Here is a 22,258-nt window from a genome sequence, read left to right on the forward strand (position 1 = left end):
TGGACTGGAGAGGCCTAACCTCGCACATGGGCGGGCCTAGTTCTGTGACCTCACACCCAATCGATCAGGCCTCTTCCTCAGAGGCTAGGGGAGAGCCTCGAGGAGTGCCGGGCAAAGCAGGCCTCGGGTCAGACTCCATTTCCGGGGCAGCTCTGTGGTGGCGCCAAGCCGGTTTCCTGACCCACAAACCAGTGCCTCCGGGGAAGGGCCTCCAGGGAAGGGCGATGGGGGGGACAAAGCCGCAAACCCTCAGGCAAACCTGTGACGGCATCGTGGGGCTCAGCCCCTGGCACAGAGCAGCTCCAGAGGGCTCCCCACCCTGGGCCAATGCAGGACCTGCTCCCCACCTATCGCTACCCCTCCTCCCCTCCAAACATCCCCGTTCCTGCTATCTTCCTCTAAATGCTGGGCAGCCCCTCCTCAGTCCTCACCCCTCTTCAGTCCTCACCACTCTTCCTTCTCACTCCTCCTCGTTGTCCTCATCCCTCCTCATCCTCACCCCCCCTAGATCCTCGCCCCTCCTCTGTCTGTGGCCCAGGTTCACCCTCCTGCCCTTCCTCCTGTGTGCAAGCCGGCAGGGCCCTGTGGCTCTCAGAAGAGACCCAACACCTCAGTGTCTGGTATTCAAAGTTGCCTCATCATTAACCACCCAATAAATACTTTCTGAGTGAGTGTCTACACCCACCCAGGGCCAGCCTAGGCCCTAATCAGGGGAGATCTGTCAGGCAACTTTCTCTTCCTTCATTAACTGTTAAACATTTATTGAGCACCAGCTGGGTGACAACTCCCCAATTAGGCGCAAAGGGAGCTCAGTGACACACGAGAAACACGGAAGGTCCGGGATAGACCTTGAGACTTACAGGCCAAGTACCCCAATGAGGACAGGCAGCCGTCAAGGATTTTGTGCCAGAGCAGGCAAGCACCAGGAGGCTGCCCGGCAGAGCCTAGGGGGTCTTGGGCATCAGCTGTGTCCTGAGTGAACAGCTAACTGCCTGGGGCCTTTTTGGTGCACAGAGCGGGGGCTGCACTGGGTGAGGGGTCCCTTGCACAGGCTTCAGGGACAGAACTAAAACCGGGCAGGGCACGTAAGGCCAGCTCCTGGAGAAGACAGTGCAGGATGGAGGGGCGCTCTGGAGGCTGCGTCCAAGGTCAGCTGGCCACAGGAAAGTGAGAGCTTGTGTGTGTGTGTTGCGGGGGGGAGCGATAAGCTGGGTGGGGCTAGGCCAGGGACAACACTGTGGTCTGGTCGCTGACTTTGCAATGTTGGGAGACATCAGGAGGTTAGAAACGAGAGTCTAGAGACAAAGACAGAGAGTGGACAACCAGGCTGAGCTATAGGGACGGATAAACAGAAGAGCCCAGAGCTCAACAATGGATGGCAGGACAGATGGGCACACAGGCCCGAGGAAAGCCCTGCCGGCCCCCAGCTTGGGGCAGCACTGGGAACCGATGTGGGAACCACAGCTGGGGGCCAGGGGGCAGAAGGCCAGCGACTAGGGTGGGCAGGGGGGGGTACAGGCGAGGAGGAAGGGGAGCCTATGGGCACAGTACCCTGTGCCGAAGCCTGGCCAGGTGCAACGGGAAACAGATGACATGGCAGCAGGGTCGGACAAAGGGTTTTCAAAACGGGAAGCTCTCTCATGCCTGTGGAAGGGAAGAAGAGACGACAAGGACCGGGGAAGCTTGCCGGATGGATTTCTTGGCCTCAAGTGTACACATGTGCATACGTCCCCCGCGGGGTTTCCAGCCGTGCTGCTGCTGCTACGGTCCCGGTTGGGTTTCTCCCCTACAGGCCTGAGCATTCACAGGGCCTGATTCAGGTGGGATTTGTGCACGGATCTGGCTTCACATGTCCGTGAGCTCGGCCATTCTCTTACCAGGGGTGTGCAGGCGCCTCTGGAGGCAGTCCTGGCTCCCCTGACCCACCCTGCATGCAGGGCCCAGCTCCTTGATCATGCTGCAGAAGTGGTCTCCAGCTCTTCCTCTGGGTGCTCAAACTCTGTTGTCAGCAGCTCGGTTCTTGTCCAGCCAGATGCTGGGAGGTGGGGAGGGCCAGGGACAAGGGTACAGATAACTAACAAGAGGAGGGAAAGAGGAAAGGAGGGGTTGAACATGAACACTGTTGGAATAAGTTAAAGACCCAAGTAAACAAAGATTTCCCATGTTCATGGATCAGAAGGCTTAATACTGCTAAAAGCTACAGATTTGCACTTCTATCAAAATCCCAGCATTTTTACAGAAGTTAACAAGTTTATCCTAATGTCATATGGAAATGCAAGGGATCCCACAGAGACAGTCTTGAAAAAGAAGAACAAAGTTGGAGGATTCACACTTTCTGACGTCAAACTTACAACAAAGCTACAGTCATCAAGATAGATACAGCGTAATGACAGACACACAGATCAATGGACTAAAATTGAGAATCTAAAATTTAACTCTTAAACTTGTGGTCAAGTGATTTTCAACAAGACTATCAAGGCACTCAATAATCTTTTCTTTTCTTCTTTATTTTTTTAAGACTTTATTTATTTGAAAGAGAGAGAGAGAGAAGAGAGAACATGAGCAGGGTGAGAGAGAAACATACTACCTGCCAAGCAGGGAGTCCCATGTGGGGCTCAATCCCAGGACCCTGAGATCATGACCTGAGCCCAAGGCAGACACTTCACTGACTGAGCCACCAACATGCCCTGCAATAGTCTTTTCAACAAATGGTGCTGGGACAACTTGAGCATCCACATGCAAAAGAATGAAGCTGGATTCCTACCTGATACCATAAAAATTTTAACTTAAAATGAATCACAGACCTAAAAATGTAAGCTCTAAAATCATAGAAATATTTTTTCTCCTGCCCCCTAAAGCCATGGAAATCTTAAAACACAGGAGTAAATCTTCACTACCTTGGATCAGGCAGGCAATGGTTTCTTTCTTTCTTTTTTTTTTAAGATTTTACCCATTTATTCATGACAGACACAGATTGAGAGAGAGAGAGAGGCAGAGACACAGGCAGAGGGAGAAGCAGGCTCCATGCAGGGACCCGATGATGTGGATCTTGATCCCGGGTCTCCAGGGTCACGCCCCAGGCTGAAGGCGGCGCTAAACCACTGGGCCACCAGTGCTGCCCCAGGCAATGGTTTCTTAACAAATAACACCAAAAGCATACGCCAAAAAAGAAAAAAAACACATAAGTTGGATTTCCTAAAAATTTAAAACTTTTGTGCTTCGGAGGACACCAGCAGGAAAGTGAAAAGGTCACATAATGAGAAAAAATATTTTATGTTATATCAGATAAGGGAGTTATATCTGGAAAGGGACTTGTATCCAGAATATAAAAAGGACTCCCTAAGAATAACGATAAAAGGACAAATAAGCCAATTAAAAAATGGGCAAAGGATCTGAATAGACATTTCTCCAAGGATATATAGTGCCCAAGAAGCACACGAAAAGACTGACTTCAGTCACAAGAGACATTCGAACCCAAACCACACAAGATAGCACTTCACAGCTGCTGAGACGGCTATGATCACAAGGACAGACAACAACAGGTACTGGCAGGGACATGGAACCCTCATACGCTGCTGGTGGGAATGTAAAATGGTGCAGCCACTCTGGGAAACAGCGTGGCAGTTCCTCAAAATGTAAACAAAGAGTTATCACACGACCCCACAAGTACACGACCGGAAGGACTGAAAGCACATGTGCACAAAAGAAATCCGTACATGCAGCATTCACAGCAGCTTTACTCACGACAGCTGGAGTAGCAGTAACCCCAACGTCCACCAACTGATGGACGGATAAATGTGATGTATCCATATGACAGTATTATTTGGCAATGAAAGAATAGGGAGCACTGATACTCACTACAACACGGATGAACCTGGAAAACATGGGAAGTGAAAGAAGCTGATCAAAAGGCCACATGGGGATGCCTGGGTGGCTCTGCGGGTGACTGTGCGCCTTGGGCTCAGGTCGTGATCCTGGAATCGAGTATCGCACTGGGATCCCTGCAGGGAGCCTGCTTCTCCCTCTGCCTGTGTCTCTGCCTCTCTGTGTGTGTCTCATGAATAAACAAAATCTTTCAAATAAATAAATAAATTTTAAAAATTTAAAATCCAGAAAAATGTAAAAAAGAAAAATAAGCCTAAGAGAACTTCCCACAGCACTTAATAAATTACTCTGATTAGTGACAGTCTCCGTGCTAGGCAAGCGACCCTAGGAACATGGAAGGGAACCCTCAGAGTGCTTTCGGTCTATTAACACATTTGAAAGAGTCCTGAACCAAACACAGAAAATTATAAAATATAACACTTGAGTGATTAAGAGTTAGGGAACTTGGATTCCATCTCCTGGCTCTGTGGTTAACAGGCTGTGTGTTTGGGAACGAGTCACTTAATTTCTCCGGGATTCCCTTTCAACAAGGTAAGAAAACCTCCCCAGCACTCACCCCATGCCTGCAAATGCTGCAGGCCACGCCCTAGGCAGCTGCCACCTAAGGGCCGTGTGCTCCCACCCCACGTTATGCCAGGGGCCGTGAAGCTCAGGACACGGCAGTGAATCACAGTGTAGGAATGCAGCCGCCCCTCTGCTTGTGCTCCGGGGGTGTGCAGTCAGTGGCTGCTGCAGCTAGGCTCTCTGGGAGGAGTTGCCTGCAGGCTTCTGACCGGGTGGGGCACGCGTGCCCCCAACACCGTGGTGGTTAAGGGTCAACTGTACTTTTGTGGTGCAGGGAAAGGGACAGTCCGTACTGCTGTGTCACTCCCGAGAGCCTCTGTACCTAAGCACTTCTCACGCCCCCATTCCCCATACATTCCAACCTCAGAGTTTTCAGTGCACAGGGAAGCAGCGGAGGGCGTCATACAAGCGCTAGAATCTGTGACTGATGCACAGGATGGGAGATAGGCACCCGAAGTCTTGGGGAGGTCGCTGCCTCAGGGAGGTCACTGTGGCACAGCCAGGGTATGGGGTGCTGTGCCCCGCCCCCGCCACTTCATGGGGGCTGCACGCAGGCACTGCTGCCACCTGCACACTCGGGACACCACTCCCCAGGGACCACAGCCCCTTGACCTGTTTCCTTCCAGCACCAGGCCCACATGAGTGCATGGGAGAGACTTGGATGCTGGTGACCTAACGCGTGACCGGCAGGCCAGATGCAGCAAGGGAAGCTTCATGCCAGAGGCCCAGGGATAAAGGGCTGGAGGCAGAAGAGGCAGCAGCCCGGCCAGGAGGCACCCAAGGGCACAGAACTGAGGGAGCAGTCCCATCACACTCTCTTCCTCTGTCTTAAAACCTGGCTTTTCTTTTTTTTTTTTTCCTTGAAAGAGAGAGCACCTACAGCAGGGGTGTAGGGGGCAGAGGGAGAGAGAGAGATTCTCCAGCAGAGTACCCACTGAGTGTGGAGCAGGACCCAAGGCTCCATCCAGGACCTTGACATCATGACCTGAGCCGAAATCAAGAGTCCAATGCTCAAATGACAGAGCCACCCAGGTGTCCCTTACATCCCCCTTTAAAGAGGTCACCGGAGTCAGTGACCCCAGCAAGGCCCCACATGCCCTGGAAGCACTGCCTTTGGCTCTAGGACCCTCCCACCTTCACCCCCCCGCCGCCCAGCACTGGGCACAGGCCGGGGGCCCGACAAACATCAGTAAGCTACAGTGGAGCCCGGTGCCTGGATCCTTCTCAGGGTACCCACTCATCCCTTTGTACCCACTCAGTTGGCCAGGACAGACCTGGGTGCACACTGGCCTTGGCTCCTTGTCCCCTGCGCTGTGGGCTCTCCAGGCGCACCCCAGGCTCGCCCAAGCTCCTAAATCGGGACCGAATGGAACTCTGATAACCAGCAAGGCCACCAGTCGGGGCCTGGGGGCCCAGCGCCAGCTGGCACTTTCCTTCCTGTCCCCCAGAACCTAGAGCCGTTTCATGCAGCGGTGGGACAAACGTTAGGTTCTGTACGTATGAAGGCTGGGACCACCTCCCAAAAGAAACACACTGGCGGGGTTCACCATCCGGCCCAGAGACTGCGGTGTGGTAGGGGGCAGGGGCAGTCACGGAAGACTGGGTTCAAGGAACAGAGGGCCAGGGTGGGGGTAAGTGACAGGGGCAGGGACCTACAAACAGACAGGAGGGCTCCAGAGTCCCAGAGTGGTCTAGGGGAAGAGGGGCAGGTGACCGAACAGGCAAAGGGCTGCCAGCACCCTAGGGTGGGAGTGACAATTCTTGTAAGAGGCCCAGACCTGGCACGGTTGATGCTGGTGTCCGGGCCTGTCCTCCAGTGGCCTTCAGATCGCCGTGCCCACAGGTGGACGCCACTTCCTCGGCATCCACTCTGCCTGCAGATAAAACCCGCGAGCCGTAGGGGGTCCATGAAGGGCTTTAAGGACACACAGTTGCTAACAATATTAGCCACAGCTGTTTTAAGTGCCTGTCAAACAATGCCTCTCTAAACCTGGCTCTGCCTTCTAGGAGCTTCTAAGTTAGACACCAACACGGAGAGGAGAGAACGAACATGTGGACGAGTCACCTGTGCTGCAACGTGAGGCATCAGTGAGGCATCAGGCCGCGGCGGGACAAGAAGGCAGGACGGGACAACACACCCCCTCCTCTTCTGCTGACCCGTGGGTCTTTTTTAAGATTTTACTTTTTAAAAGTAAGCTCTATGCCCAACATGAGGCTTCAACTCATAACCTCAGATCAAGAGCCACATGCTCCTCCAACTGAGCCAAAGCAGGAAGGGTCCATCCACTCAGAATTCCCAAGCAACTCTAGGAGGCTTTCCAGCGGCAGAAATAAAGAGAACAGTAAGGCCTGGCGAAGGGCCGCAAGTCCCTGGGAAAGAGATGGGGGAGGGCTGGTCTGTCCTGCGCGGCAGGCCCAGCCCTGATTATTCACTGGGATGTGTCCTGGCAGGTCCCTCGGCCATAACCTGGGCTCAGATGTGCCCTCCAGCCCTGGACAGGAGGCGGGGCCTTGGGGGTGAGGGGGCCACGTCCCCACTGCCAGGAGACAGGTTCACCAGGGAACCTGTGGGAGACACACAGACAGGGAAGGGGCTCTAGGCGCAGAGGGAGGACCTCTGGTCCACAGAGGGACCCAATGAGAGCTGCACACCTCTCGGGCCAGGAAGAGCAGGCTGCCAGGGCCCAGGGAGCCTCTGTTCACCTGGGGCTGAGACTGGGCCAGGTCCTGCGGCCTCCCAGAGAAAGACAAGAGGCCTGTTAGCCCGAGCTCATCCTGTGACTCCACAGGCCCACCCAGAGAGGAAGAGGGGCAAAGGCCCTGTGGCACCAGGACCCAGGCTGGGGAGGAGCCCTCACTCCCAGGAACTGGGCAATGGTCACAGAGCCACCCCCACAGCCCTGGCACCTAAGTGCTAAAACAGAGGCACGTGCAGCTTCAGATCTGCCCTCAGCCCCAGTGCCAACCCCAGGACTACAGGGAGACCAGAGCAGTGGAAAGGGCTGTGGGGTGGGGCTGCCCACAGGGACACAGGGCACCTTGGTGCCAGCAGAGCCATGGAGAGGGCAGTCCTCCGACAGAGGCATGCCACCCCATCCTCCACTGAGCTGGGAGCAGGAGCAGGCCAACGCCATGTGCATGTGCAAGCACAAGAGAAGCATGGGGGTGGGGTGGGGGTGGGGTATCTGTGGGAAAGAGTGAGTGTGCGTGAGGAAGATGGGAGTGCATGTGGGCTGGTGGGTGGCAGGAGTCTCCACACATCACCTCCTCCTCCCAGCCCAGCAGAGACTAGATGCCCTCCCAGGGAAGCCAGTCTGGGGGGAGGCATCTCTAGTTCCTATCCCAGGAAGCAGGCTCAAAGCCAAAGCCCATAACAGAGAGACAGGGGACAGGCTCCCAGTGGGGAAGGAAGCCCACCCAGGAGAGGAGTCAGCAAAACCTGAGGGAGAAGGAAGGAAAAGAGGTGAGGCCCTCACCACCCCCTCGGCTGCCCCACCCAGTAGTAAACAAAACCTGCACAAACTCCCTCCTCATATTCACCACCCTCCAAGACCAACCCTCCATCCCTAGTCTCTGTTCCCCAGGGAGGCTGAGCCCTCAGTTCTCTGAACCGGACAACCCGGATGGTTTCTGTGGTGGGGGGCGGGAGCTTCGAGTCCCTCCTCCTGGGTCTCTGCTACAGAAGCATGCTCACGTGACCTGGACCTGCACGCATACCGAGGCAGACACAGGTCCTGACACGACGCATGCACAAGCACAGACACCACTACTGGGGAGGCAGCGAGGGAAGCAAGGAGGTGGAAGCAGCTCCCTGCCGCCTGCATGCCCAGCTCCCATGGACACAGGGTAGCCTCGGTGGTGGCCTCGAGGGAGCAGAGGGGAGGCCCCCAGGAGCTGGAGGGCAGTGCAGGGGAAGTCAGGGAGGGCGGGAGGGGTCAGAATGCCAGCAGTGATGCCAGTTCTAAAATGGCCACAGGCAAGGCAGGGGACAGATGGTCCCTTTCTGCCGTGGCACTGGAGAAGAGGGGAAAGGGAAAAGAAAAAATAAATATCATCACAGTCAGAAATTTAAAAATAGACCCCAAACCCTAAACGATGAACAGCTTGCTTCTGAGGTTCCACCTGCCTCCAGAGCATTCTGGGGAGAGGGAGGGGTGAGGCCTGGAGGGCACCCCCTGCCCAGAGCCGCCTCCCCAGCCTTCCCTCTGGGCCCCCGCTACCGGGGCACCTTGACCTTGGCCCTGCCACAGAAGCGCTTTTGTCCGTGACCAGCAGAACCCCTTCTGTCACCTCATACCCGGGGGCAGCGCAGCCACCACCCCAACCTCTGGCACCCCACAGTCACCATGTCAGGTACACCTCAGACCTGCAGGGGGCCAGGCACGACTATCACCCCATTTCACAGACGAGAAAACCAAGGGTCCAAGGACTTTCATATTTGCTGCAGTGCAGCTGGTGGCAAATCCAAGGGGGCATCTTGCGGCCAAGTTGCACTACCCCGGTCCCCAGGGATCTGTCAGCCCCCCAGATGACACACGCCGTGGGCGGGCCAAAGAGGCTCTTCCTCAGGCTCAGATCTGACCGCCTAAGGCCAATCTCCCAGGCATGGCTCATCTGGAGCCTCGCCAACCCCACTTCAACTCCACCTTGGGGTCACTGTTTCCTGCTGGTGTGGGGGCAAGGCAGAGGGGCAGGCACCCTGCACACCTCAGGACTTCTCTGGGTTCTTCTATACCGCCGCGCCCTTGTTCACTGCTCACTCCCTTAAGCACAGCACTTCGCCCTGCCCTGCAGCTGCGTGCCCTGCCCATCCTCCAGGATGCTTCCCACTGACCACCTGCTTCCACGGGGCCCTGTGGTGCCACCAATTATATTCTTGTGATTACGTTCTGTCTGTCTCCTGTGCTAGGCCCTTCTTAGGAGTCAGGGCCACATTCAAAACCTGCCTGTTAAATGAATATAGAAATAAAAGAAAGCTGGTGTTCCCTAGAAAGGCCTTCCTTCCTCCTTAGAGCAATGGTTTCTAACACTAGTGTTGGGTTTATCTCCATTCTTCCAAAACTAATCCATGAATATTCACTTAAAAGCAATGCACTAGGACAGCTGCTAAAAGCAAATCTCTTTTTGTCATGGGGATCAGCACCCTATAATTTATATGAATAAAGACGTGTCACTAGAAAGTAGACTTTCTTAAAACAACAAACTCCTATATAGCTGGCAAAACCCAAACAAGAACATGATTCTTTTTTTTTTAAGTAGGCTCTGTCCCCAACATGGGGCTTGAACGCGTCATCTTGACATTAAGAGCTGCACGCTCGCTCTAGCGACTGACCCAGCCAGGCACCCCTGAACAAGAACATGAGTAAGGATCCAAAGACTGTGTATGGCCACTAGGCAAGGAGAGTTCAAGGGGAAGCATCCTGGAGGAGAAAGAGGCAGGCAGAGGCTGGGTTGGGTGAGAGGGGCCAAGGTCCTCCCCACCCAGAAGACAGCTCCTGGATCCAGGGAGGGTCAGAGGTGCAGGAGGGTGGGGGGTGGGGGGCCGCAGCCCCAGGGAGTAGCACAGCAGGCAAAGGAGTAAGCACAGCAGGCAGTGTGTAAACCAGAGGCCTGGCCCGGGTTCTGATGCCACCATGAAACAGGGCGTCCAGGAACTCACCTCCAAGAGCCTCTCCTTGTCTACCTAGTTCTAACACACAAGAATTTTTGGATGTGAGGACATTCTGAAATCCACCAAGCGCTACACATTTGCACAGAACCGTTCTGAAGAGACTGCGCCCAGAGAACCAGGGGAAACTGGGTCAAAAGTAACACTGTCGGTGGCCCCAGGATATAGGGTGAAGAGCAGCAGCGCAGAAGAGAACCCTGATAAAAAGCAGAACTGAGCCTAGGACAGTTAAGGGGGGGGGGAGGCAGATCCATGACCCTGGAGGGAGGGCTGACCAGGTGGGCCAACAGGAGGAGGGTCATCTCTATGGAGGGGGGAGGGGAAGGAAGAAGAAGAGGAGGGGGAGGGGAGATGGGGAAGAAGGGGGAGGAAGAAGAAAGGGGAGGAGAAGGGGGAGGGGAAGAAGAAGGAAAGGAGGGAAAGGAGAATGGGGGAGAGGAGGAGGAGGGGGAGGAGGCGATGGCAGAGGGCTGGCAGGGGCGGGAGGGGACCACACGCCCATTCCCCATTCCCAGTGGGAGCCAAGTGGTGGAGGGGGGCTGACAGAGAAGGACCTCAGCAACCTGGCCGGGGTAATAAGGCTTCTCACTGTAGCACAAACAAATCATTATCCTTCACTGCCAACCTCCTCCTGAGGGAATCAGGTGTCTGCATGCCTCTGAGGGAAGGGACAAGGAAACCTGCGGCCTATCTGGGGGGGAGGGGGGGTGCTGGCTGGCTGAGCAGCAGGGCCACTCTTGAATCTCAGGGTCGTGAGTTCGGGCCCCAGGTGCGCAGAGATGACTTTAAAACATAATATATAAATAAGTAAGTAAGTAAGTAAATAAAAATGGTTGTAGACAGGAGGCCAACCAGGTGTGGTGAGGGCCCTGGGGATAGAACCACCAGGACTCAGGAGGAAGGGCAGGAAGGGTGGGAAGAGCAGGAAGGGAGGGAAGGGCAGAGGATGGGATGCTGAGTCAGGTAGCACAGCAGGTGCAGGGTGAGGTAGGCAGGGAGGGGAGGAGGGTGGCCTGAATCAGCCCAGGAGGACCAGGGCTATCCTACCAAGGGTGGAGACCAGCCTCTCCCCGGCCCCACCAAGGGCCAGCTCACAGTGGATTACAGCCCAGGGACATGGAGAAGGCAGCAGGACTTCCTGACCAGCAGGATGGAGCCCACATGTCCCTACCTCTCCCACCTGCTCAGCACCTTCCCTGGCCAACTTCCCACCAGGCCAGGCATTCCTGGGCCTAGACAACCCAGACAACCAGAGACCAAAGCCCCACGGTGAATGGACCAGAGTGCTGCCCTCCTTGGTGGGACGTGCCTGCACAGTACCCCTGCAGGCACCGAGCCGAAGCCCCGGTGGCCTGGAGCAGGGAGACCCTCTGTCTCCAGGCCCTGGGAACCTAGCAGCCCCAGCCCCCAGCCTGCAATCTACAGACGAGCCTTTCAATAAGCACTTTGCTCCCTTCTGTACTGGGGGCCTGGGTCTCAGACCCTAACAGAGCCAAGCATCCCCCTCAGGGCACCCGGGTGACACCTAGGCTCCCCCCACATGCCCAGTGCTTCTTCTAGGTGGCCAGGAGCTTCTGTGCAGAGGGCAGAGGGCAGGCCTTTGGCTCAGGGGAAGGACAGACAGGAGTTTCAAGTTCAGATCGTGGATCCTGAAGCTGTTCTGTCTTCCAGGGGAGCGGGAGGACTCTCGGGGCTTGGTGGAGGGCTCCAGGGCAGGGAAAAGGCAGCCAGCTGCGCTCCCACCTGGGGGGCCCGGTGACTCAGCCACCCACAGCTAAGGACAACAGGCATGTCCACAGACCCCAGGAGATATCCTTGCTGAGCCTTTCTTTCATAAGAGTGACCAGGTGGCTCCAACCTCCAGCGAACAGTCACCCACACGTCAGCCACACTTCTGTTTCACCATCATAGCGGCCCCATGAGGGGGTCTGGCCACCCTCATGTGACAGATGACAAAAATGAGGCAAAGGAGTAAAGACGGCCTTGACAACAGTCACCCCGTCAGTGATGAAGCAGGGTGTGAATTCAACTCTGTCTCCAGGGCCCGGGCTCTAGTCCAGACCCTTCCCGTGCCCCAGGTCAGTCCTCACTGGTGTGGCCGCTCTGCCCTGGGTGCCAGCAGGCTCGAGGACTAGTCCCTAGAGTGTGTGGGCCCTGAGGTCTGCTTCGGACAGGCCTGGAGACCTGCTGAACCCTCCTCTAGCATCTGCTGTGTCCTTCCCAGATATGCAGCCCAAGCCCACACCCCAACCTCACCCCCAGGGGTCTCTGCAGTAGGTGCTGGTATCCCCCAGACGAGCTGGGCTGTCATCCTGGGCTATCCCACCCTGGCCTCTCTCTCAGCTCCCTCTTACCCAGCTTCACACACACAACAGCGTGGGGTGAGCATGCCTTGCGTGTTTACAGTGCCGAGAACAAAGAGCACACCACCTAGGCAGCACTCCCAGACTTCCAGGAAGAAAGAGGGAAGTAGGGAGGGGGAGCCCAGATCTGGAGGACCCCGGGGAACACCTGGTCCAGCAGGCCTGGGAGCCCACTTGCATCAGATTACCTGGGTGAACACACCCGGGCTCTGTGGGGTGCAGGGGCTGCCCCAGGGGCAGGGCCTGGGCACTTGAAGGATAAAAACATTTCCCAGGTGACTCTGACCACCTGATTAGACCCCCTGCTCTCATCCTCTCGTTCTGTGAGCAAGGAAACCATATCCCAAAGAGATGACACTCACCCTGGAAACGAGAAACAGACCTGAAACCAGAACCAGGGCTCCTGGCTCCTGAGGCCGCTTTCACTCTGGGTGTCATGCTGCCCATGGCCTTGCAGGGCAGCTCTCTGGAGACGTCAGCTCGGCCCCATCTGAGAAGGTCGTGAGGCCAGGGCAGGGGCTGGGATGGCAGCAGGAATGTCATTGCCCCCTTGTGAGACACACGTGACCTGCTCAGAACATACCCTCGACCCTAGGCTGCCCAAACACCCAGGAGCCTGTAGGTCCTCCTGCGGCCATGCCGCACAGCAGGGTGCTGGGCATGCGAGTCCTGGCAGTTGGGTTGGACAGGCTCCACAGCGGACCTCCACCGGCACCTTGGAGATGTACCCAGCCCTCACAAGCTCACTCCACACAGGCACCACAGCCGTGTCCCCCTTTCCTTAGGGAGCAGTGGCGCTGACCACACCCAGGCAGTAGGTGAGGCCCCCAGGGACAGCGCGAGGCCCCCCCCCCCCCCCCCCCGAGGACAGCAGGGCTCCTAGGGCTGAGTGAGCACCAGCCAAGGAGAACCACAGTTCCTGATTCACACCTGGCTCAATGTGAGGAAAAAGCAGAGATGGCCCTGAGCAGGGCTGAGGGGAGAAGAGCCTGGAAGCCCCAGCGAATATGTGCAGCCCCCTCCAGGCTGTGCACACGAGGCAGAGGAAAAGTCCTCGGGTTTGGGAGCCAGCACACAGACTGGTGACCCAGGGACAAAGCCTCAAGAGCGTACTCTAAGTCCCAGTGCCCACGCCACGAGCTGTGGCCCTGAGGCCTAGACTCTGACCTGTAAGGCAGGCCCCCTGCAGCGCCAGCTCTCCTGCCCTCTCCTCTTTCCCCTTGAAGGTCAATGAAGAAACTGCAAATGGGGTGGACAGAGGAGAGCCAAGAGGCGGGACAGGCCACTGCACCAGCCACCTCTAGTCTAAGAAACCCAACACGACTGTGGGTCATGCTGGGGATCTGCCCGGGGCTTGGGCCCCAGGGAGGGACGCAGCCTGACCAGCTCCAAACCACACAGGCCTGGAGGTAAGAGGGGCATGAGAGGGGCCTGCAGGGCTATGCAATTGCCCCAAAACACCTTCAGCAGGGAGCCACCCCTCCCCCAAGTATGTCACCCCCAGGAGAGCTGCAGCGCCCTGCATGACCCAACCCTAAACATCTCCCTCCTGCACAGGATGTTATCCAGGTCTGAGTTTCCAGCACCCAGAAGGGTTCCCATCAAAACACAAGCGTGCACTAATGGAGCACAGCTTCCAGCCAGAGATGTGCCCCGCACCCTTGGGGAAAGGTGGGACCAGGAGGGACAGAGCTCTGGACCGGTCCACGGCACTCATCACAGGTGGTTTCCTTCCCTTCCTGGACAAACTCCCATCGACGTGGGTGCCCCTCACATGCAAGTGCAGACAGGCTGCTGCACTTGGTTACCCTCGCCCCTCAAGTGACCTTTCCAACCCCCTCCAGCGGACCCCTGGACCCCCAGGATGAGACGTCAGAGCGGAGACAAGCATGGTGTTGCAAGCAGGCACAAGAGAACCAGAGACAGGAGGGGGCTGGAGGTCCTGACCATGGAAGAGAAGCCCCAACTTCTTCTGCTGCAGGGTCTGCTTGTGGTTCCCGCAGCCATAGCCCCTTCATTTAACCCTCCTTGGGCTGCAGGCTCTGGGGCAGGGGCGGCTTGGGGGCTGGCTGAAGACATGCCAACATCTGGGAACTCCCAGGAACCTCTGCAACGATGTCACCTCAGCCCACTCCACAGGTGTTAAGCACCTGCTGTGTCAGGCCCTCCCCTCAACTCCATGGGGAGTGGGCTAGGGCTGGGAGGGAGGACGGGCGTGCAGCCTCATCCACGGAGCTGCAGCTGGAATGACAAACAGGCTGTGGGCTGGGTCATGCACCGGCATGAGGGTTTTCAGTGCCTCCACATCGCACTCTTAACGTGGCTAAGACCCTCAGATTTTAGGTATCTATAACTGCAGTAAAAAACGCTGTTTCCAAGGGAGGAAGGAGACTGTCTTCCTTTCTTCCTGCTGAAGAATAGGCCTCTTTTCTGCATCATTCAGCTCTTGCTTCTAAACTAAATCTTCCAGATTCTTTTTAACATTGATAGAAAGAGAGAGAGAGCATGTGCACACAAACAGGGCACAGAGGAAGGGCAGAGGCAGAGAGGGAACCCCAAGCAGACTCCAAGCTCACTGTGGAGTCCGACCTGGGGTTCCATCTCATGACCCCGAGATCACAACCTGAACTGAATGAAACCAAGAGTCGATGCCTGACCACCCGAGCCACCCAGGGGCTCCAGCCTCCTAGATACTTGTGTGCAGCTTTCCCTCCTGTCACAGTGCCCAGTCGGCAGCCCATCACCACAACATCTTTTAGTCCCAGGCTGGCCCCCTGAGCTTCTGTGTTCCTGGCATGTGCCCACCACCGCAACCCACCTGCAGTCCCCAGAGAATCAGGCTAATGTCTCACACCCGCTTCCCAAACATGTTCCATGTTTGTGAACAAAGTCTGTCCCCTACCCAGGCAGATTGGGACAGCGGGCTCCTCGAGGGCAGCAGCCTCCGTCATACAGGCTGTGTCAGTCCATAAGACAGGCCTCAGTCCTGAAGGCCCTAGACAATGTGACCATGGGAACATGGACAGTGCTCCATCCCCACACAAGCCCACAAGGCCTGCCCACCACGGGCACACATGTGCAACGAAAGCAAGGGGCGGACGGCACTGCTCACAGCCCATGGTGTAGGATGGGGGGCCCGCGGTGCCGTCTCCTCACAGGCGCCCGCGCACGCCTTGCCCCTGGGAGTAGGCCGGCCATACAGGCGCCAACACGCTCAGGCTCTGCACTGAGTCACACCTGAGTCTGACTCAGGCGCTGCCACTTGCTGGCTGTCCAACCCTCCATGAGGGCCTAGGGCTCCCCAAGTGCTGGGGGCCTTGGTGTCTCCACCCTGAACATGAAGAGACCGCTCACTCTGCAGGGCTGGCAGGAGGGCTGGCGGGAGGACATGAGGACAGAACCTATCACATGGTTGTGACCTCAGGACCCCTTGTGCGGTGAAGCCACATGAAATCAAAAATAACCCGGGTCAGAGCAATCTTTGCTCTGGACCGAAAGGAGACAAAGGGGTCACCGGGAGTCTCACAGCAGAAGAACTGATAAACAGCAGAGCCACATGCTGCCTGTCCCCCAGCTGGGTACTGTTGCCCCTGCTCCACCCTGTTCCAAGGTGCTTTCCAGAGGGAAGAGGGGCCTTGTTCAGGCAGACTCTGAGCCCTGGCAAGCCGAGACCAGGAGCCCGCCCAGCTCTGTGCTCCTCAGCCAGGTTCAGGGGCATGGCAAGTGGACAGCAGCACCATCTCTGGGCCCCACCCACCTGTCCCCACTGTGGCCCTGACCCCCGCCCCTCGCCACCCCTAGAGCGCACCCTAGGCAGGATGCCTGCCTCTCCATGCAATCTGAGTCATGCTGCCCGCTCGCCACACCTGTCTCCCAGGGGACACCCTGACAGTGAAAAGCCTAGGAGCAGCAGAGCGCACTCACCTCATCCTGGGTGCGCCCTCCACTCCTGCCTGTTTTCCCAAAGACTCTTACCCGAGCCACTCCAAGCTAAGGACCAAGTACTACACGCTTCAGCCACCTTCTCAAAAATGTGCCTTGAAAGAAAGAGTGGGTGGGTGGTAAAGAGGGAACATGAAAATTTCCTTCCCTCCAGCCTGGCTTGGAGTCAGCCCATTGCACCTTCCGAGGTGTGCCGGCAACGCATGAAAGCTGTTGGGAAAGACAGGAGCTGCGCAGAGTCACTTCCGGCCCACATTCCTCTGCGCACCCAGAGAGCAGTAACAGGGGACTTCATGGGCAATCCTGCCCCAGCCTTCCCCCGGCCTCCCCAAGTTGACACTGAGTTCGCAACAGGCACCGCTGGCATCCCAGGTGGAAAAACAATTCTTCGACCAGCTGCCAACACTTGGAGCGGGTAACAACCCTGGTCCCCACATACTGAAAGCCATCAGTGCTTCCCAGACACAGGACACCTAGGGCTTCCTCCCCAGCATCTCCAGACGCCCCAGGAGTGCCCCTGGAGTGCCGTGTCGCCGGGCTGAGGACCACCGGGTAGGAACGTGTGCTGGGCTGCACCGCTCAGGGCCCAGGACATGTGAGGAGTGCTTTGCTGCTTGTGGATCAAACAGAGGGAAAGGACAAGTTACGGGAATAGTGGAGCAGAGTCTCCAAAAGTGAGTGATTACTGAACCCCAACTCTGAGCTCAGCTTTCTCATGGGCACCATGAGGGGTCAGCAGGATGTGAGGATCACAGTCCCTGGACAGGAGAACACGGTGGGGAAAATGAGGCCATAAAGCGACATACGGTACAGAGTTATAAGTGTTCAAGGACTGAATTATGGGGTCTGTGAGGAGGAGGAGGTGACCGGCAAGGGCGGGTGTGGTCAGGAGAGGCTTCAGGGGCAGATCACAAGTGGAGGTGGCTTGGAGAAGGAGCCCTTCCTGCCTCAGCCCTGCTGGTCCTCCATCTGTCCCTGCAAGGCCCGCTGGTCAGGGAAACTTCTCCAAACCTGGCTTCCAGGAGCAGTCAGCAAGGCAAGCCCTTCCAATCTTCTCCTCAAACGGTTCCTGGAGAAAAAGGGTGCGAAGATCCCCTCTCTCCCCAAGAACACCAGCTCGGCCCAGGCCTGCGTTGAGGAGGCCTTCTCAGCCCACAGGCCAGGAGGTACAGCTGCTCCCCTGCAGTCCAGACTCCAGGATACTGGGTGCTCTGGGTGCTCCAGGGTGCTGGGTGCTCTGGGTGCTGGGGCTTTGGATGAGGGGGCTCTGGGTGCTTTGGGTGCTGGGGCTCTGGGTGCTCCAGAGTGCTGGGTGCTCCAGGTTGCTGGAGGCTCTGGATAATGGGGCTCTGGGTACTCTAGGGTGCTGGTGCTCTGGGTGCTGGGACTTTGGGTGCTGGGGCTCTGGGTGCTAGGTGATCTGAATGCTGGGGCTCTGGGTGTTCCCAGGTGTTGGGTGTTCCAGGGTGCTGGCGGCTCTGGGGTAGGCCTGCAGACTCTCCTGCTGGGGGAACGCCCTTTCCAGCTGAGTCTGAGGTTTAACCACCTCCACTGTCCAAGGCCTCTGGCTTCCTCCCTGCCCCCCCAACCCCAGCCACCCCCTACTTCCTCAGAGAGTCCCCTCCTTGTCCCTCCTCATTCATCCCTCTGGGGCCACTATTGGTTCCTCCCACAGGCTGTGCCACCAACAGCTCTATAGCCTTCTACCAGCTTCTGTGCTGCCACCCTCCCGAACCAAAGCTTTTCCTGGAGTCTGGCTCCTCCAAGAAGCCCAAGACTGTGGCTTCCCCAGCCCTGCTTCATTTCAAACATGCAAAATCAGGAGCAGTCCCCCTGCACACCCCACTCATCCCTTACTGGCACACAACATAAATTGAGACTCTCATTTATTTATACACGGCATCTACCTAAACGTTGGTTAGAATCCCACTTTGCACAGACCGTGCGAACAGGCACAAGGCCCAGGGCTGGGCCCACTTGTGCTTATTTCTGGGAGACTTATCTACCTTCCAACCCCAGGCACCACTCAGGCACACAGCACCCCCACCACCACCCACACACAGGTGCCTACGTGAGCAGATGGGAATGTGCATTTGCTGGACCATAGCGATCACTGCGCTGTGTACACGGACATCCAAACGTCGTGTCATACACCTTCCATACACACGCCTTTCTTACAAATCTAAAATAACACATCAAGTGATGAACTTCTCCCTCATATACCTGCTCTCGACGAGAAGCACAGTCACCCACCCTCTGCAGGGCGACACGTAGTTCATGCAGACCCAGTACCGAGACCCTCCCCCCAACAAGCAAAAATGAGGGTCCTTGGAGTCACACGCCCTTCCCACATACACATGCCCTACCCTCCAACACAAACTTTTTTTTTCCTCCCACAGGAAGGTTCAGAAGACATCATTCTGGACCGTTAAGCCTGGGGCTTCCACCCAATCCCCAGGCCTTGGTTGTTGACCTAATGTTCCACCTAAGAATGGCCCCATTCTAGGGTCTCCCAGTTGCAGCCATCACCAGAGTCTCCCTGCTGGTTTGCCTCTCCTGCTCTTTCTGTGCCAATGACAGCTTGGGTTTCCGGCCTGTAAGCTGTTTCTCTCTATCGATCAAGCAAATATTTTTGTCTTATAAAAAGTAAGAAGGATCCTTTTTACACACTCTCATGGCACACTGAGGGCTGCCGTGGTCTGTACCTGGCCTGCGGTTACGTGTGTACCTATAGGATTATTTTGCCAGCGTCCCTCTGCAGTCCGGGCTACAGGAACACCAAGTCTATCTTGTTCATCAATGTGCCCCTCGGTGCCTAGTTCCAGAACTTTCCTCAAACAAACAGGAAGCCTAGCCACAATTAACAAGTACTTCCTCAGGCCATCTGGCCACTCGAATGGAATCTCAAGGGCTCCTGGGTCATTGTAGTTCCATCCCCTTCTTCTCCCCTCCTTGTACCATCCCCTCCCCTGAGAAAGAACAAAAAGCCTCAAGCACCTTCTCAACTAGCCTCTAGAGGAGCTTCCTGTGGATGGAAGAACCCCAGACTCCAGTCAAGGCCTGGCTGGTGAGGAGACTGGCAGGAAGAACAGGAGCAGGGAGAAGGAACGTGGGTGTGGCCCCAGCCCACATCTGCTAGCAAGTAAGGGCTATATCTCCCTCTCTTCTGTGGGCACTCAGGAAACATTCTGAAAGTTGACTTATTAACCTGATTACTTTTTGTTCTATTTCCAACCCAGGAAAGACAGAGGATGCTCGGGGAGGAGAAAGGACTGGGCATCAGATTTCGAGATGACTGAAGACAGGGCAATAGAAAACCAGTATTATTCATGGGAATCAGACTGAATGAAACCTTCCCAACCCTGAGGAGCCCAGGGGATTGAGGAGAGCGGCAACAGTTAGGGAAGGGGGAGCCGGAGCAGTGGAAGCATGTCTTAGGTGAATGCCCCCAGGTCCTGGTTCCAGCCTAGTGCAGGACTGAGCCCAACGTGACACCCAGAGCCTGCCCACAGCCCACAGCCCCCAGGGCCTGGTTCCACGAACCACAGCCCCCAGGGCCTGGTTCCAGCCTAGTGCAAGACCAAGTCCGACATGATACCCCGGGCCTACCCATGGCCCACAGCCCCCAAGGGCCTGGTATGCACACAGCCGCCTGCCCGTGCCTGGCGCTGATGCAGGAAGGGATGTCTCTGAAAACCTCGTCTGGCACTGATGCAGGAAGGGATGTCTCTGAAAACCTCGTCCAGTAGGACTTGTCTAGAGCCAGCAAGGTCTATGGGGCTGACTCCTGGACGGCTTCTGGAGACGCTGCCTGGCCCCAGGACTATCTCTAGGTTGAGAGGCTACCTCCACAGTCCTCATGTCTAGACCGAGGCCCGAGTTCGAGCTTGTAAAGAGCAGCCACGCACTTCCTGCCATCCTGTCCCCACACCAGTAGGAGGGGACGCTACGTGTCCAAGCCGTGTCAGCTGCCCTGTCGGAGGCACCAGGAGGCACCAGAGCCAAAACCAAGAGGAACGGAGGCCAGGCCTGAAATGGGGAAATCTGCAGGGCACAGTGGTAACAGCTCTGCGGGCAAGTGTGACAGGTGGGCCAGCTGGCTCCCTTGCTGACCCTTCTTCCTGTCATCTTAACTGTCAAAACTTCATCTTCCCACAGACCTTCCCCTCCACGAATCACCAAGGGCCATGGCAATCTGTCCTGCCCGGCGGTGGCCAGGACGGCATCATCGCTCCCCTCGTTTGGCAGGGAATGGCTGAACACCTGGCTCTGGGGAAGTTCTCTAGCACCTTCCTTCCATCATTGTGCTGGAGCAGGCCTGCACTTCACTGCCCCCAGTGCCCCAAACAGCCCCAGCTTCCCTCTGCAGCTGTCTAGGGGAAAGTCACTTCCAGGCACCGCTCCTCCTGCAGCAGGAGACCCGGCTTCCCACCGCCCTGCCTGAAGCATCTGCCACCAGTATCTGGACAGCTAGCGCACCAGAACCTGATGTTCGGCAGCCCAGAACCACCAGCTTTCCGGGGGATGCTGGGCCCGTAGCCTCGTGCAGAGAGAAGAAGGGGGAAGAGGTTTCTCTAAAGCAGACACAACAACACAAATTCATTTGACAAGGAGCACCTGTCAGTACCACCGCCTAGCAACAAGTCCCTCCTGCTTGGGCACCACGGTACGACTTGAACATAGTGACACTGAGCCTCTAGCTCCACAGTTTCAAGGACACTGCAGTCTGAAACTTCCAACTGCTCAGACAGTAGGGAGAAGCGGTTTGATCTATGAAGTGGGTCAACCAAAAAGGAGCGACGCAAAAGGAAAGAGGTCAGCCTGGGGTCTGCTCCCACCTCATCCCATCCATTTTGCTGATCCTTATTCCTTTGTGGGAAGCCAAGAGCCACAAGCCAGAAGACTCTTCTGGAACATCACCAAGCTTGGACGCAGAGAAGGTCTGAAACAAGAGGCCCTATTTTCTCTTGGATGACCCTAAGTTTACTTCAAGTGCATCACACTCAGATGAAGGTTTCCAGAACTCTGTTTACCACCAGACGAGGTCAGATTCCAAAAACAACTCAGAAAAGATATTCTTAATTGTGTGTCCGTAAAAGAGGGGCAAAAGCAAGCCCAACAAACATGACATTTACTGAGTGCCTTCTCTGAGCAAGCATTGTACTGAGAGCTCTCCCTTGTTCTGATATGCATTTATTCAACAAACACTCCCCATAATGTGCAAAACACTGATGAAGGCACTGGTGTGCAGAACAGTCAGAGCCCTAGCTTCCCCAGACCTTACATTTTAGTCGAGGTGGCTAAAAACAAAAACCTCTGTCGGATGGTGATAAATACCATGAAGTAAAATAAAGCAGACTAAGGGAATGCTATATAAAAGTGACATAAAAATAACGCAGGGGAAGCAGCACTTTTTCAGATACAGCTGTGCTGGAAGGCTTCTCTGATTGCCATCCAATGACAGGAGCAGCAATAAGCCTCTACATGCCAGGCCCGGGGCTGAGGACTCAACAGGCAAGACTTGGGGAGTCCATGGCAGCTCTGAGTTGGGCACCACTGCTCTCCCCACACCGAGCTGGGAGGAAAGGCTCTCGGTAGCATCTGGCAAGGCTGCACGGTGACAGAGCCAGGACTTGAACTCAGGAAGACAGCCCCGTCCCCATGCCACTCTGCGGGGGGAAACAGAGTCTCAGGGGTCAAGTGTGCCCCTGGTGGCAAAGCGGCAGGTCCACCGGCCTTGCCACGCAGGGCTGGGGTTCAGTGCCATTCAATCTGGCCCCTGTCAGACTGTTCCTCTCATCACTGGCTGAAAACCAAACCTTATCTTGAAACAAGA

At 56.3% G+C, this 22,258-nt stretch overlaps 1 protein-coding gene across 11 annotated transcripts in view; it reads right to left on the reverse strand.

The window, feature by feature from the left end:
• MINK1 (misshapen like kinase 1) overlaps positions 1 to 22,258 on the reverse strand; it is a 42,056-nt gene that overhangs the window by 17,339 nt on the left and 2,459 nt on the right. The window contains exon 2 of one of the 11 annotated variants that reach the window (XM_025428693.3): positions 1,552 to 1,644. The exons of the other annotated variants lie outside the window; for them this stretch is intronic. The gene's annotated coding sequence lies outside the window, so the exon portion shown is untranslated. The remainder of the gene's footprint in view (positions 1 to 1,551; positions 1,645 to 22,258) is intronic. 11 annotated transcript variants of the gene reach the window in all.

The sequence above is a fragment of the Canis lupus genome, chromosome 5 (genome assembly GCF_003254725.2).
Source record: "Canis lupus dingo isolate Sandy chromosome 5, ASM325472v2, whole genome shotgun sequence".
In the NCBI taxonomy this organism is placed as follows: domain Eukaryota; kingdom Metazoa; phylum Chordata; class Mammalia; order Carnivora; family Canidae; genus Canis; species Canis lupus.